At 45.8% G+C, this 15,960-nt stretch overlaps 1 gene segment (V, D, J or C); it reads right to left on the reverse strand.

The window, feature by feature from the left end:
• LOC131421220 (immunoglobulin heavy variable 4-30-4-like) overlaps positions 1–15,960 on the reverse strand; it is a 149,835-nt gene that overhangs the window by 88,324 nt on the left and 45,551 nt on the right.

Below are 15,960 nucleotides of genomic sequence, written 5' to 3' on the forward strand. Positions count from 1 at the left end.
AAAGGTATTTAATTGGTCCAGATTTGCAATGCACCATTCAGAAAGTTACCTAACAGCATGTTATCTGTGCCTAAAATCATCCCAGGACAGGGCCAGCTTCCTTCAACAAGAGGGTTCAACCTTGAGAAGTGGCCACCTCAGAGGACTGGTAAGTGAACTTTACTACGATGCTTCGAGCCTCTGGAAATGTCAAGTACCTCCTAGTGTTCATACATGACTTCACACGGTGCATTGAATCTTTCCCTTCCACTACTGAGAAGTCCACTGACGTGAGCAAAGCCTTGCTAAAGATCATTCCCAGGTGCAGATCCCTACTGTTGATCCAGATTGACAACGGAGCCATACTTGTCTCCCAAACAACCCAGGAAGTATCGAGAGCCTTGGTGATCATTTGGAGACACCACGCCTCATGGCAGCACCAGTCAACAAGAAAGACGGAGAAGATGAAACACCCCTTAAAGAAAACAATTGCCAAAATTTGCCAGGAAACTAATTTAACCCGGGATAAGATGTGGCCCTCTTCCCTGTTGAGGATCCACACAGCCCCCTCAAAGCAGCTTTCAATTGATTCCCTTTGAAATGATGTTTGGGAGCCCACTCTTGGCTTGATCAATGGTGGGAGAGTATTTACAATAGAAGGAAGTAGCAATCAGGCAGCATTTAAATTTTTTCTAACTTCTGTTCATGAGTTTGCCTCTCACAGGTCACCGCTCCTGTCAGACGCTCCACTCCACCACATCAAGGCGGGTGACTAGGTTCTCCTTAAGTCTTGGAAGGAGCACGGATCAGAGAATCAACTAACCCTCAAGTGGACCGTTCCCTGTGAAGTCCTCCTGATCAGCCATTCATCAGTCAAACTGGCCGCAGACAAGTCATGGATTCCTCACACCCGAGTGAGGCCTGCCCCATCACGGCCAGGGCACTCAGAAACTGAAAAGAAAAAACTGGTCCTGTGAGCCACTGAAAGACCTTTAGCTGCTGTTCAGGGTTAAGACAGCCGACACCAAACAGTCAGATAAGTAAAACGAAATGGGTTCTGGCATTTTGGGTTCTGGAAATTTGGGTTAATCAAATATGGAATATCAAGTAATTATAATGCCAATTGCAAAATATTGCCCGGTACCAGAGAGTACTTTCAATCTCAGGTTGAAAAGTTTTCTCCCTCAGTTTCCCCATCTTTGCCCCCCTTTTGCAGGAATTGGCTAGAATGATTCACACTCCACTTCCTACAAGAAGGAGGAAGGGAAAAAAAGACAGTGGGGATTGAAGCTAGGGACCTGGGGGGAACTGCACACATTAAATCAATTTGCTCTGTTTCCTGTTTAACTTGGGGGGTGACTGAGGGTTCCAGAGGATCTGTCAGCGTGTTTTGCAGGAGAAAGAGAAGGCCTTTGGGGCGGCTGCAATCACCTGATGGCCAGCGCGCAGCTGCTCTTGAAGCCCTGAAGTCAGATTGCCTAGAGGCGTATCAGGAGGGTGCACTTTGTTTCCCTGAAGCCCCTCTTGCCCAGCTGTACAAACCCCCCTGATTTATGTTCTTGGGGAGGTGGATTTGAGTGAACCCAGGCTCCCGCCTACTTGTTTGGAGAATTGGAATAAATCTTTCTCCTTCTCCAAGCACCGATGTCTCAGTGTTTGTCTTGCTGGGCATCGGACACAGGAACTTGAGATTAAGAGGCTTGCTATCACTTGCTTTCCCAGAGGAGTCCATGCACAGGGGAGAGTGAGAGGGTCCTGGTCAATGGAGATTGAGAATTGCCCACCAGCCTTTCCCAGGTGCTGCAGGAGCCACAGCCTGAGCCACGCCTGAGCTCCAGGTAAAAGGTCTGCATCCAGGATTTAGAACACAGGAACCACATCCTGCATTTTTGGAAGCAGACGGAGCAAAGGGAGGTGATAGAACAAAGCCCAGGGAGGAAGAGAAAGGATTAGCAGAGAAAGAGGGACCAGATCAGCTCTGTGTCTAAGATGCAGAGTTGCACCTGAGGAGGAGGGTCGGGTATGACATATGTCAGGTTTTATAGGTCACTGACCCTGGCCTAGACCCTCTCTTAACTGTAACCTGACACACAGAGAACTTCCTTTTCAGGAATTCCCACTCAATTCTCTGTTCTGAGTACGAATGGACAAGGACGAGGCTCCCCAGAGCTCTCTCAGGACTCTGATCTTAGTGACCACTGGCAGAGTCATTGCTACCAACCCCCGCCAGGTCACACTCTGCTTTTGTGCAGATAATAAAGTTTTTCTCGTACTACAACAAACTTTTCTAATTGAGAGATAAATGATAACTACAGTACCACAAATCCAGAGAGTTTCCCCAGGAAACTGTTAGAAGTGGAAGCCCCAGACCCTGACAGGAAACCAGCCTGAACATTCTCTGCATGTGCTCCTGGGGAGGACTCTGCGCCTGGTTGTCCTGAGCGACCCCTGGTGTCTTGAGTGTCCCCTGCAGCCCACTCCCTCCTGTGTCCTTGCAGGGAGGGTTCTGTCTGGGCTCACAGTGACTGCCCCTCACTGTGTCTTTCCCACAGTAATGCCCGGCCGTGTCCTCGGATTCCAGGCTGTCCATGTGCAGAGAGGCGACGCCTTGGGAACCCTCTCTTGAGCGGGTGAATCTGCCTTTCACAGATGCTGCATAATCTGTCGTGTGACTATTAGCTTTGTTTCTAACAACACCTACCCACTCCAGGACATTTCCTGGAGCCTGGAGCATCTAGTGTATATGACAGTCACTGAAGGAGAATCCAGAGCCTTTGAGGAGAGTCTCAGACCGCCAAGGCTGTCTCTGGTCCCCCCAAACTCCACCAGCTGCACCTCACGCTGGATCCCTGCAAACAGAGAGACACAGTGCTTAGGAAAGGAGACACACACACACACACACACACACACACACACACACACACACAGACGCATACACACATATGCGAGTCTCCAGCTTCTCCAGAGGTTACCATGTAACGTGGTCAAAGCAAGAGCCCAGCTCAGCCCAGACTTCATGGTGCTTCCTCTGGGTGAACTCCTGGCACAAATGGAAACAGCAGAGACCCTGGGGCTGGGCTGCTCACCCAGAGCTGCAGGGACATGGGCAGGGCTGCATTTATCAGCACAGGGGGCTCCCCAGTTGCATGCCCTCCTCCCCTCAGGGTCAGAGAAGTGGAGTCCCTGGGTGAGGGTCATCCCTGAAGTCACATAGACAAGCACACTCCTAATGATAGTGAGAGTTCTATAGGGGGCTTTTTGTCCCTGTGCTGTAGAATTATCGTCATGGTGAATACCACTATCAGCATTTAAAGAAGTTTTAAATTTACAAAGACATTTCACATGCACAACAACTTTCTTGGTATCCCAGGTCAGAATGCATCCTCCCCATGTCCTTGTCAAGGTGTGGATGTACAGAGAGGTTGATCATCATATGTGACATCGTGGGCTGGTGGGCAGCAGGCACTGCCAGGGGGATCTTGTATATTTTCAAGATTAAAATGGTGCCCATTGTGCTTCTGTGGTAGGAGTTCCATCAGAACAGAGAGAGAAAGGAAAGAAGGAATATATCCACATAAAATATGTTCACTGCTCTGGAAATACTCTGGGCTCTGACTACCCATCCCTCCTCCCACAAGGGGTTACCAACTGTGATGTCAAGAGACTGAGAGGCACTCCTTACAGGAATGATTATAAACAACTGTGTAATACATTAATGTTACTCAAATCCTACACTGTGTGTACCATCCACAATCCTCTGGGATGGTTGAAAAAATGGCATACTTAAATTAAAACTATGAAAACCTCAAGAAATCCTTAAACTTCCTTGGACTAAGGTACTCTCTGGTGGCATTATGTACCACTACTATAAGGACACTCAGTTATCTGCCTGTGACTTGCAGTTAGGGATTTTACGTCCAGTGCTACCTCTATCCTGTTGCATGCAGATGTGGTACAACATTGAAAGTTATTCGTGAACTGTACCCACTCCTACCACCAAAGATTAAAACTGCCTTTTCACTGCATCATTTAATAGCCTCCTATGATCTCCAACCAGGAAATGTTGTCTATTGAAAGAAATATTAGAGAAAATCTCTCCTTGAGCATCATTGGAGGAATCTCATCATGTATTTTTTTACAACAGATGCAGCAGTGAAACTCCAATGTATCAGTCCTTGCATTCACGTCAGGCGACTGACTTAATCCCTAAGGGCTCCTTTCACAAGTTACATTGACTGCGTGGCTTATAAACAGCAGAAGTTTATTTTTCCCAGTTCGGGAGGCAAGGAAGTCCCCGATCAAGGTGTCAGCAGATCTGGTGTCTCGTGAGAGCCCTCTTCCTGGACGACTGTCTTTTGACTGTAGCCTCTCGTGGCAGAAGGGGCAAGAGAGCTTCCTCCGTCCTCTTCTTTAAGATCAACAATCTCATCCATGAGGGCTCCACCTCATGACCTAAGCATTTCCCAAAGGCCCCACCTCTAATACCTTCACACTGGGCATTAGGTTTCATCACAGGAATTATGAGGGGACACAACCATTCATCCACAGCAGCAACTAGAATATCATTTCATACTTCCATACACTAGTAAGGCTACTCCAATAGGACACTTCAAACTGAGGAAATTCATAGACCCCGTAGAAGCTTCTTTTCCTTGGAAGAAGAAGGCTGACCCAAGACTTTCAGAACAAGTTGACGGCCTTGATGGTGGACAGCTTCCACCCAAGACATTTGTCCAAGATCTCTGTTTACTTCTATTATTATTTTATTGTCACTAAGCTTGCTTACAAATAATCGTTCTTCTCATTTTCTGTAGATTCAAACTGCTTTATACTTATAATTGTTGTATATCTCTTTTTTCACTCATTTTTATAGTTGTTGAGTGGAATAAGTTATCAGACTATATTTTGATGTTTGGCAACTGATACATTGTCTCATTCCCCCCACTTCTCCTTCTTTCTACAATAGGAAACCTGATTAAAAAGCATGAGTTCTCAAGGGCCGGCCCGGTGGCGCAAGCGGTTAAGTGCGCGTGCTCTGCTGCGGCGGCCCGGGGTTCGCTGGTTCGGATCCCGGGCGCGCACAGACGCACTGCTTGGTAAGCCATGCTGTGGCGGTGTCCCATATAAAGTGGAGGAAGATGGGCACAGATGTTAGCCCAGGGCCGTCTTCCTCAGCAAAAAAATAGGAGGATTGGTGGAGGTTAGCTCAGGGCTGATCTCCTCCCCCACCCCCCCCCAAAAAAAAGCATGAGTTCTCCCTCTTTTGATGCTAAAGGGGGATTCAAACCACACAAGACCTCCTGTGAGCAAGACACATTCCCCTCTCCACCACTGAAGCACAATAAATTCTCTGAGCCAGTCTCCTGTCCAAGCTCTATCAAACCCTTTCTGATGTGCTTTCCGGGGCTGCCCTGCTCTCAGCAGACATCTCACTAATGGAGATGATAAATATTTTCCGATCTCTCTGTATGTTTGTTGAATTATTAGCCCAGAAATCCATCAAAAGTTTTGATAGGGTCCCTCTGCCTTTGCGTGGTGTCAATGGCTGTTGGTGCCATCAGAGTGGTGTCAAGCCAGGGACCACCACTACATGGGGTCTTTCTTCTCTGGCTTTGGATTTGTAATGCTTCTGTTGCCTGATGTCCAGCATGCACTTTATGTGCTGCTTGCTGGCTATTTGTACACTGAGCTGTGTACATTGTTGAGTCAACAGAGCCTCTTTTATAGATTTAACTGACAGACATCAGTTTTGACAAGTAATTGGCATTTAGGGAGTAGGTGTGAGAGTGAAAGTGGCTGTAAGTGACTCTGCTTTTTGTGCATGTAGATGATTTCTCCTGTTACAAAAAGGTTTGTAATTCGGAGACTGGAGTGATAAACACAGAATTTTGAGGACACAGAGGCTAACTGGAGGAAACTGTTATGTGGAGAGGAAACCCCAGACTCTGACAGGAAACCAGCCCTTAACCTGCATCTGTTCCAGCTGCCGGGGTTGAAGCACAGACTTGGTTGGTCCTGAGCTCCCCCTGGTGGTCTCAACTGCCCCTTTGTTGTCCAGAGTGCCCTCTGTTGGTCCTGACCAACCCCCTCGTGGACTGAGCTCCCCCTGCAGGCCAGCCCCTCCTGTCTCCCTGCCAAGAAGGTTCTGTCTGGTCTCACACTGACTTCCCCTCACTGAGTCTCACACAGTAAAACACGGCCGTGTCCTCAGAGTTAAGGTTGGTCATTTTAAGAGAGACCGTGCTGGTAGGTTGTCCATGGAGATTGTGAATCTTCCTTGAAATGATGGAGCACACCACTGACTTTTTCCACTTGGTTTATTCACTACTTCCACCCAGTGCAGCCCCTGTCTGGAGCCTGGCAGATTCAGTGCACGCTCTAGTCAATTAAGGTGAATTCACAAGCTTTTCAGGAGAATCTCAGAAAAAACTCAGATCTGTCTCACATCTACCCCAACTCGACCAGCTGAACATCACACAGGACTCCTGCAAACGCAGAGAAGACAGACTGAGAACAGCCCCGCGTGGAGCAGTCTCAGCTGATCCTGGTGCAGGAGGGACGTTGCCTTTGACAGTGAGGAGAAGGGAAGCTCAGATCAGCACAGTCCCCATGGTGTGGACACGGACGAAGGACACAGAGAGGGGGAGGGCACCTCACCAGGATCTGCAGGACAGGAGAGGAGCTGCTTTTCATGAGCAGAGGAAGGGGCACATCCACATGTCTTTCCCCCTGTGCATGCTTGTGAGATGAACAGAGGGGCTCATCCCTCCCCTGCCTTTATTCCAGGGAGGATGATAGGAACATTTTCCTGGGACTGGATGCTCAGGGGTTCTCTGTCCATCACATCTTACTTTTTCCTAAGATAGACACTGTCTGGTGTCTTCACGGTATGGACTGTTATCACAATGAAATCCAGTAAGGACATTAAATGTAAACTACTCTGGAGGAAATGGACACCCGGCAGGACATTGGTTGGGGTTGGAAACCATCGTCTCTTCATGAGGTTGGAGTTCGATTAGAATGAAAGGAATTAGGTCTGTCCCTGGTCAGGGCTGGAGCACATGAGTCCAAGTGCCCTGAGCTCAGGTTGTCATCTTGTTCCATGACAGCACAGGGTGAGGTCACCCTGAGGTGCCTCTCTGCACTGCTCCCCGTGCCGTGTGGAACGTGGGTGATGAAGGGTCACCGTGTCTGGGAGGAGGATCTGAGGTGTCCTGGTGACAAAGATGTGACATGCCTTTTATGCTGCTTCCCCTTGTGTCCCCTCCTGCAGGGACAGGTGGTACCAGGGATGAAGGACACCATGATCCCCTGGGAACAGTCCACCTGGAATGACCCTCACATTTGGCAGATCACCACTGAGACTAGTGTTGGGTCATGATAAAGGGAACACTCCTGTGCCTAGCATTACTCTGACTCCAAACACTGACAAATGTGTCATAAGAATAAGAAATTACAGACCTGTGTGTCTGCTGGAGACACATGCAGACATCTTAACGAAATGTTGGCAACCAAAATGCAATTATATATAGAAGGTAGTATACCACAACTGAGTGTTGTTTATTCAGACAATGAGATAATCATCAAGTTTCAAAATTCAACCAATCCAATTTTCCCAAAGAAGAGAAAATTCTCATAATAATTACTCAAAAGGAAGGCTTAATTAATCAAATAAATACTATCTGCAAATAAAGCTCATTTCCTTTAATGGTAAATGATGAAAGCATCCCACAGAGTGGGTGAATAAGACAAGAATGGCCTAGCGTGGCTTCCATTCAATATTTTCAATGAGACAAGGGTAAATAGATACCATAAATTACTGGAGTCCATAAAACTCTCATGATTCAGATATGACTGAATGACGATGTGTGTTCACCGAAAATAATAAAACACATAATATGTAATAATTAGTAATTTATTTTGGAAAACTAACTGAGTATAAAGTGTAAAAAAGGAAATAGTTGTATTTCTATGTGTTAGAAATAAAAAGATACTTTTAAAAGGAAGCAAGCAAAATATATTTTTAAATCTCTCATCTAAAATTTCTGGCTGTTTACGTTCATGCACTCTTAAGTGTCTTAAAAACTTGAGAAATAGATGGGCCTCCTCTTGGTCCACTCACCCTCTGATAGCGCTGCATTAAGACGTTTATCTCCACACCATCAGCATCTCCTTTATTCATTGCAGGCCTTAATAACCATTTAAAGGCCTCCACCTTGCTGGAGGAGTTCCTGGAAAACACTCTCTTCCTTTCCCCATTCTCTGTGAGCCACCGCAGTTTCTCACCATCTCTGATTCCCACAGGAGAAGCTGAGACAACAAATCCTTTACGACTTCTCGGAAAGTTGCCCGATTTTGCAGCAGTGAGGCGAGTGTCCAAGCAAAAGCTGCCCCTGGTCACAGTGCACACAGGGACCTGGGTAAGGGGCACATGGAGTGACGGGCATCCTGGCCATCACAGAGCCAGTCCAGCAGGGCTACACACACGGCATGTCAGCTGCTTCATCTGGGAGTTCCACTTGGAGTTTAGGGAAGGGGAAGGACGATTCCCCTGATCAGGGTAAACAAACTTCAGAGAAGCTTTTATCCAACACGCCAGCATCGCTGTCCCATCAGGAACAACCTGTGTGTGCTGGGTCACCTATAGCCACCTGTGATGGTTCCACAGTGAGCCTCGGGTCCCACATCAACCCCAACATGCTCCTCCATTCTGAGCTTTCAAATCTAGGAGCCTCCTCTTGTGTTCCTCACAGTCACAATCCAGTTAAATAAAGGTTCTTCCGTGAGCTGATGAGAGACACCCTCAGAAGGAGACCGTCCTTCACAGGGTTCTCCCTGGTTTCCATAGTTTCATGGACCCCCCACACCTGGAGTGCCTTTTACCTGACACTGCCCTCCTGGCTGCCCCTTCTACTGTCTTGTCTTGTCATGGGAGCAGTGTCCAGTTCATACTCTATTGCTAGTAAATATCGGGACACAAATTTTTCATAACAAATTTAAAAAGATTGAAACAACACCGAGTGTCAAGACCAGAGAGCCATAGCCCTCCTTTAATTCCTCATGAATACTTCAATCCAACGCCTCCTCTGAGATTTGGCGTCAGAACCCATCCAGAGGACACCCCAGAGAGGGTGCTGCAGGGGCACAGAGGTGTCTGGGACTTCCTCCAGGGTGACCGTCTTCCTGCCTCCATCCTCTGATCATGTCGTGTCTAGGTGACTTTATTTGGTAACACACATGAGCAGAAGTGGCCGAGAGTCCACGTGGAGCCATAATCCACTAGCTGATTCTGCACTTCTGACCACCCTGTGGGGCCGTGGTCAGGTTTAGTGCCAAATCCAGAGTGAGAATCCCAGGAGGCAGACCCTGCACTACCCTTCAGCCTGAAGCTAAGCCCTGCTCACTCTAGCTGAGAGCTGCAGCGACAGGACAGCTGCAGATCAGGTGGCAGGTAATGCAGGCTGGTGTGTGTGATGAGGTTGGAGGTCTCCTTCCTTTACGTCATCATCACAGTGAGAGCTGATATACACACAGGTTTCATTAAGTGATCTTATGTTGAAAACTATCAGAAACTGTATTTAAGTGAGATGGAATGAGTCTCTAGCTCTGCACGGGAATGTTATATTTACTTTTTATGATGAGGAAAATGAGATGAGGGAAATAAAATGATTTTCACTATTACATAAACAGAATGCACAAAGTGACGTATACAGTTCATTCTCTTTGTTGACACTGGTCCTTTCCTGTGGAGTTGCTGTGAGCACTGAATTAGCGAATATTGAACTGTCGCTCCTGGTGGACGTTCTGGGTGAGGCTCTTGCCAGCCTCTGGTCACCACAGTTTCTTCACACAACATGCCGCTTGCATTAAATATGTTCACTTGCCAACGTAAAGCAAGCCAGTGTCCTCGGAGGTTAGGACCTGCCTCTTGCACATCCTCCTTTTCTTGTTCCTCTCTCAGCAGACACTTGAACAACACTTCCACAGCCTCCTGACCCACAGAACCTGCCTCAGCTGCAAGTTTCACATTTTTCTCACTGTTTCACCTTTTGAAATATGTGAACAAGCCAGCACCAGCCAAGAAGGAGTGAAGACTGCCCTGACCTGGGGTGACACGACTGTACGTTTCTTCACCTTTCAGTCTCACTCAGTGCTGCCCACTGCACTTCTGTGTGGTCATCACCTCACGATCCACAGATTTGGCCCCGTTTCCATCTCTTCTGTAGCTTCATCACGCACTTGAGATGTTACCTTAGGACTCTCAGGGCGGCCTCACAGACCCTTCAGTGAGTGTTGTCTTCCCTTTGTGGGGTTGTGGTTTCTATTTGGTACATTAGCACAGAGCTCACGACCAAGGGCAGCATAACTCGTGTCTGGATGGGGCATGTCTATCGCAGACACTTTCTCCTTAAGGCTCTTCACGGCCACTTGTGCTGAGGACCAGCAGCCAACTCCTCAGCTCACGATGGAGCTGAAACAAGAAGGCAGAGACCACGCTGTGTGACCTGAGTTGGGAACGTGTGTGCTGAGTGACTCACAATGCTGTCCACACTGTAGATGGCCATGAATGATGCAGAAACAATGACAGTTTTCATTTAGAGGAGCAAATGGATTTTAGTGAAGAGGTCACTTTTCAAATACGGGATCTGTGAATACTGAGGGTCATTGTGTATCGAATATGTGGACACTCTGGCATTACAAGGCTGTGACAGTGCATATTGCACAATTGTCAACCTGTGTGTGCAGTGCTCACATGCTGGTGGGTGTGGACCCTCCTTCCTCATGAACACAAACAGACACGAAGAACAATGTACACGGGGTTTAAAATCCTCTAGGTTTCTCAGGACAGTCACCAAGCTCCAAGACTTCAGACTCAAATTGGAAACTATGGTCACTCTGGTGTTGTATGTAGCTCCTTTTAGAAGAAAAATAAGGGGAAACAGCCCAACTTAATTACTTAGGGAAAAATAATATCATCTTCGCAAAACAATGCAAAACACAAAATTGACAACATAGAACCTAGAAGAGGGTCTCTGCAGGAGTTCTGGGCAGGAAGAGGTAACCACAGATTCTAACTAGGAACCCCTCCCAGCCTCCCTCTGCACCTGCTCCTGGGCGCAGCCCTGTACTCGGTGGGTCCTGAGCGCCCCCTAGTGGTTGTGAGCACCCTCTGGAGCCCAGCTCCTCCTGTCTCCCTGCAGGGAGGTTTGTGTCTGGGCTCACACTGACTTCCCCTCACTGTGTCTCTTGCACAGTAATACACGGCAGTGTCCTGTGTGGTCACGGAGTTCAGCTGCAGAGATAACTGGTTCTTGGAGGTGTCAGCAGTGAAGGAGATGCGGCCCTTGGTGGAGGGGCTGTAGTTTGTTTTCCACGATGATCTAGAATAGTAACCAGCTCCCAGCCATTCCAGCCCCTTCTCTGGGGGCTGGCGGATCCAGTTCCAAACATAACCACTGCTGATAGAGTCACCAGTGACAGCACAGGTGAGCGAGAGGGTCTGCGAGGGCTTCACCAGTCCTGGCCCCGACTCCTGCAGCTGCACCTGGGACAGGACACCTGGGGACAAGGAGAATCAGTCCCTGTCAGTCACGTGCAGTCACAACCATCCCCATAGACCCAGGTTGACATCTGAGAGACTCACCTTGGCCAGCCATCACCAGGAAAAGGAGAAGATCCAACAGTCTAATCTTCTTCTAGACCACAGTTCTGCCTTCCCCAGAGACCTCAGCCCTGTCTGAGGAGAGAGTTGTGAGCTCCCACAGCCCAAGAGTGGATTTTACCCCAGAGCTTGAAGAGAAATTTGCATGTGGGAGAGCCCGGTCCTTATAAGTGGGGCGGGACTGAGGTTAGGCTCACTGGGTTCTATGGGGGCCCTATGGGGTCTCTTCTCTTGAACACAATAAGTGTGTGAGTCTGACATGGGAGAGCACCCAGCCTATATACTGCATTCTAATCAGATCAAAGGACAACCATCTCTGTCTGAGCATAAGAATAAACAAGGGACTAGATGAGTAGGTTGTACATATTTTAATTTTTGGATCTTTCAAATGGAGATGACAAGGGGCCAGCATTCTGTCCAGAAGCACTCTGAAACCCCACACATTTAATATATCCACAATCACCAAATTTTTCTGATCACAAGTTCATACACAAATTTTGATATCAAGTATGTTGTAAACATAATTGCAACCTGAAAGATAGTTCATCCCAGCTTCTATTTACTTTAATTTAAGCACTTAATGTCTTTGCCTTTATCTGACTGCCTATGTTCAAAGCATGGGCAGGCTCAGAGATCTTTGATTGTGGACGTTGGAAATTTAATATTTGTAGATTGTTTATTTTTATTGTGTAGTAAACGTTAATTATATAATCTGTTTCAAATTCCTTATAAGCTATATTTGCTTTACTCATATTCTTCTAATCTGTTGCATTCTATCAATTTTCTTAAAATAAACTTTCAAATATCCAACCTTTTTTTTTAGTTTGCATGGAAATCTGTCTATTGCTGTTTGAAGATCTGTGCTTTCTGTGTCATATGTAAGAAACACTAGTATTATCCCAGCCACACATATTTTGTTCCATTGATCTGTTATCTCCCCACCGATGCCCATATCTCTAATTATTGTAGCTATATAATAACTGTCTTCCAACTTTTATAGTCTTCAATAAAATCTAAAAATGACAAAATCTGTTGTTGGGAATGTGTTTCTGAAGGGTCCTGAGAAGGGATGCAGACGAAATCTATGTCTCCTTCTCAACCATTCTTGTAGGTACCAGGCAGCACACATCCTATTGTGAGGATTTAGGTCTCTCCATCCTTTCTTACTGCTGGAAACAAAAGACAAGTGACACCATTCCTGGAAGTCAGGGACTATCGGGAAGTGGCCCTGGGGCTGTTTGAGTCTCACGGGTGTATACTTCATGAGGATACAGCCCCATCCTCATTTCCTCGCTGTGTATATGGATCCATTCTGTTGGGATTGAATGACCATGGTCATTTGCAACATGGAGTGGAGAGCAGTGACCCCATCCCAGGACAGGACTAAGCCAGGTCTCGCTCCTCCTTGCTCAGGGAGATGCACAGAAGCTGAGCTCAGATTACACCAGCCTTGGGCTGGTGCTTAGATCTCAGCCACATGACCCTGGGAGAGCCGTCCACCTGTTCTGGTGGAAGAACCAGAAACAGGGGAAGAAGGAGCATTTAGAAATACAAGACTAGAGACGAGTAGAAAAAGGGAAAGTTCATGTTTCTCGTGGTGACCTCTGGACACCATGTGGATGATCTGAATGAAGAGGAGAGATTTTAAAGTCAACAGAAAGATATTTCACCATTTTGATTTCTCTAATCCACCACATAACATCTCTTTGTTTTCTCCTGAATACCAAACAGGCACACTGTTAGGCAATGTCCCTCAGCTCTGAGTCAGACGGAAAGACACTGGGGTGGTCCAGGGGCTCCCAGGACACTGACCAGGGTCCAGAGGGAAAGTCATGGTGTCTAACTTCTTCCTCTTGACATTCTGCTCTCTGCCAACAGGAAAGAGATGTTCACTCCAAAGCATCCAACTCCTGAGTTTGAAAGACCAGAAGTGACCCCAGATCTTGAAGCTGGGCCATGTAGGGAGAGAGGAAGCTCCAGACTAAAAGGAAAGTCAGTCCTCAGCCTCCCTATATGCCTGCTCCTGAGGCTGGGGCCCCATGATTGCTGGGTGCTGAGACAACCACAGCCCAGGCACTCCTGGACACCTGTCAGGGATACTGGGGTCTGGACTCCACGACCTTCTCCTACTGTCTTCATCTCCACTGAAACATGCTACCCAGACTCTAGTCTGGGTGATAGTAAGAAATGCACTGATGTAAATGTGTTATTACCATGTACCGTATTTATGTACCATGATAACAGTAGGGAATTTGGAGATGGGTATGCGGGAACACTGTGTATTTTCTTTACAATTATCTGTAACCATGTAATTATTCCAAATAAAAAGTGTAGAATAGGTAAAAACACCACCATCTAATATAAATGTCTCAGAGGCCAGCTCTGAAGGCCTAGTCGTTAAGTTTGGCACAATCTGATGTGGCTTTCCCAGTTCGGTTCCAGGAAGGGACCTACACCATTGGTCTGTCAGTGGCCATGCTGTGGTGGCGGCTCACATACAAAAAGAGGAACATTGGCAACAGATGTTAGGTCAGGGCCAATCTTCCTCAGCAAAAAAGAAGAAAGTCACAAGAACTTATGGAATACCTTTCTTGGAATGTTATTATTGCAATCATAGTTTTGAATATTTGTTTGATGACATGTCAAATGACTTTCTAAAAAGGTGACACAATACATATCTGTTCAGAAATAAATGTGAAGCACCTAATCTTACACTCCATTGATAGATGTGCTATTTATACATTTATTCTTTTCCCTTACATGATGGATGACATGTTTTATTATCATTAGTATTTACTTGATCAATAGTGAGAATGTGTGTATTCATATCCATTTTATACCAATATTTTGTTAATTTTATAGTGACCTTTTTCAAACAACTTTAAGTATTGTGTTCATTATTAGGAGGACACTTCTGAATGCCTTAGGCATTGGAATACACCATTCACAATCTCTCTATGATTTTTCTACTGTGTGAGTTTCTACTTTTCCTTATCATGTCAATAAATTAGATTTATGTACTCAGATAGCTTTTTAATGTATTTGAAAAGCTCACAATCTTCTTTCCCAATCTGTATACCTTTTATTTCCTTTTCTTGTCCTATTTCATTAGTGAAACCTTCCAGGAGAGTGTTGACGAGGACTGGGGAGAGGGAGCACCCCTGCATTTTCCTGATCTTAGAGGGGAAGTGTCTAGTTTCTCACCATTGAGTATGACGTTAGCTGTACGTCTTTTGTAGATCTTCTTTATCAAGTTCATGAAGTTCCCCTTTATTTCTAGGTTACTGAGCGTTTTTACCCTGAATTGGTGTTGGATTGTGTCAAATAGTTTTTCTTCATCTATTGACATGATCATTTAATGTTTTTAGTATGTATTGATGGAATACTTTAATTCATTTCAAGTGTAAAACCAGCCTTGTATAGCTGACATAAATCTTACTGGGTCATTGTGTATAATTCTTCCATATGCTTTTGGGTTCAATTGGCTAATATTTATTGAGGATTTTGACATCTTCGCTGATGAGAGATATTGGCCTGTAGTTCTCATTTCTTGTAATGTCTTTGTCTGGTTTTGCTGCTGGGTGATGTTGGCCTCATAGAATGAGGTGTGATTCCTCCACACCAGCAGCCAAGAGCCTGTCCTGGATCGTGGTGATCAGAGGGGAGCAGCTTTTGACAGCAAGTTCATGCTCAGCCTATGGTTCAAAGGGGTGATTGTGCACCAGGACAAGGCCTGAATTCGTGAATTTCCCCCTTAGCACTACTTTTTCTGCATCCCATACGTTTTGGTGTGTTCTGTTTTCATATTCTTTTGTTTCCAGGCACCTTTTTATTTCTTCATTGATCCAATAGTCGTTTAGTAGATTATTTTAGTCTCCACATATATGTGCCTTTCTCAGCTTTTTTCTTGTACTTAATTTCTAGTTTCATATCATTTTGGACAGAAAAGATACTTTATATGATTTCAATCTTAAATTTATTGAGGCTTCCTTTGTTTTCCAGCATATGGTCTATCTTTGAGATTGTTCCATAGGCACTTGAGAAGATTGTGTCTTCTGTTGTTTGGGATGGAATGTTCTATATATATTTAATAAGTGTATTTGTCTAGTGTTTCACTTAAGGCACTGTTTCCTTGTTGACTTTCTGTCTGGATGACGTATCCATTGACATACGTGGGATATTGAGTTCTCCTATTACTATTTTGTTGCTGTCAATTTTTCCCTTTAGGTCTGTTAACAGTTCTTATATGGACTTTAGTGCTCCTGTATTAAGTACATATATATATATATATATATATGTATATATATATATATATATAT

The sequence above is a fragment of the Diceros bicornis genome, chromosome 24, assembly GCF_020826845.1.
Source record: "Diceros bicornis minor isolate mBicDic1 chromosome 24, mDicBic1.mat.cur, whole genome shotgun sequence".
NCBI lineage: Eukaryota > Metazoa > Chordata > Mammalia > Perissodactyla > Rhinocerotidae > Diceros > Diceros bicornis.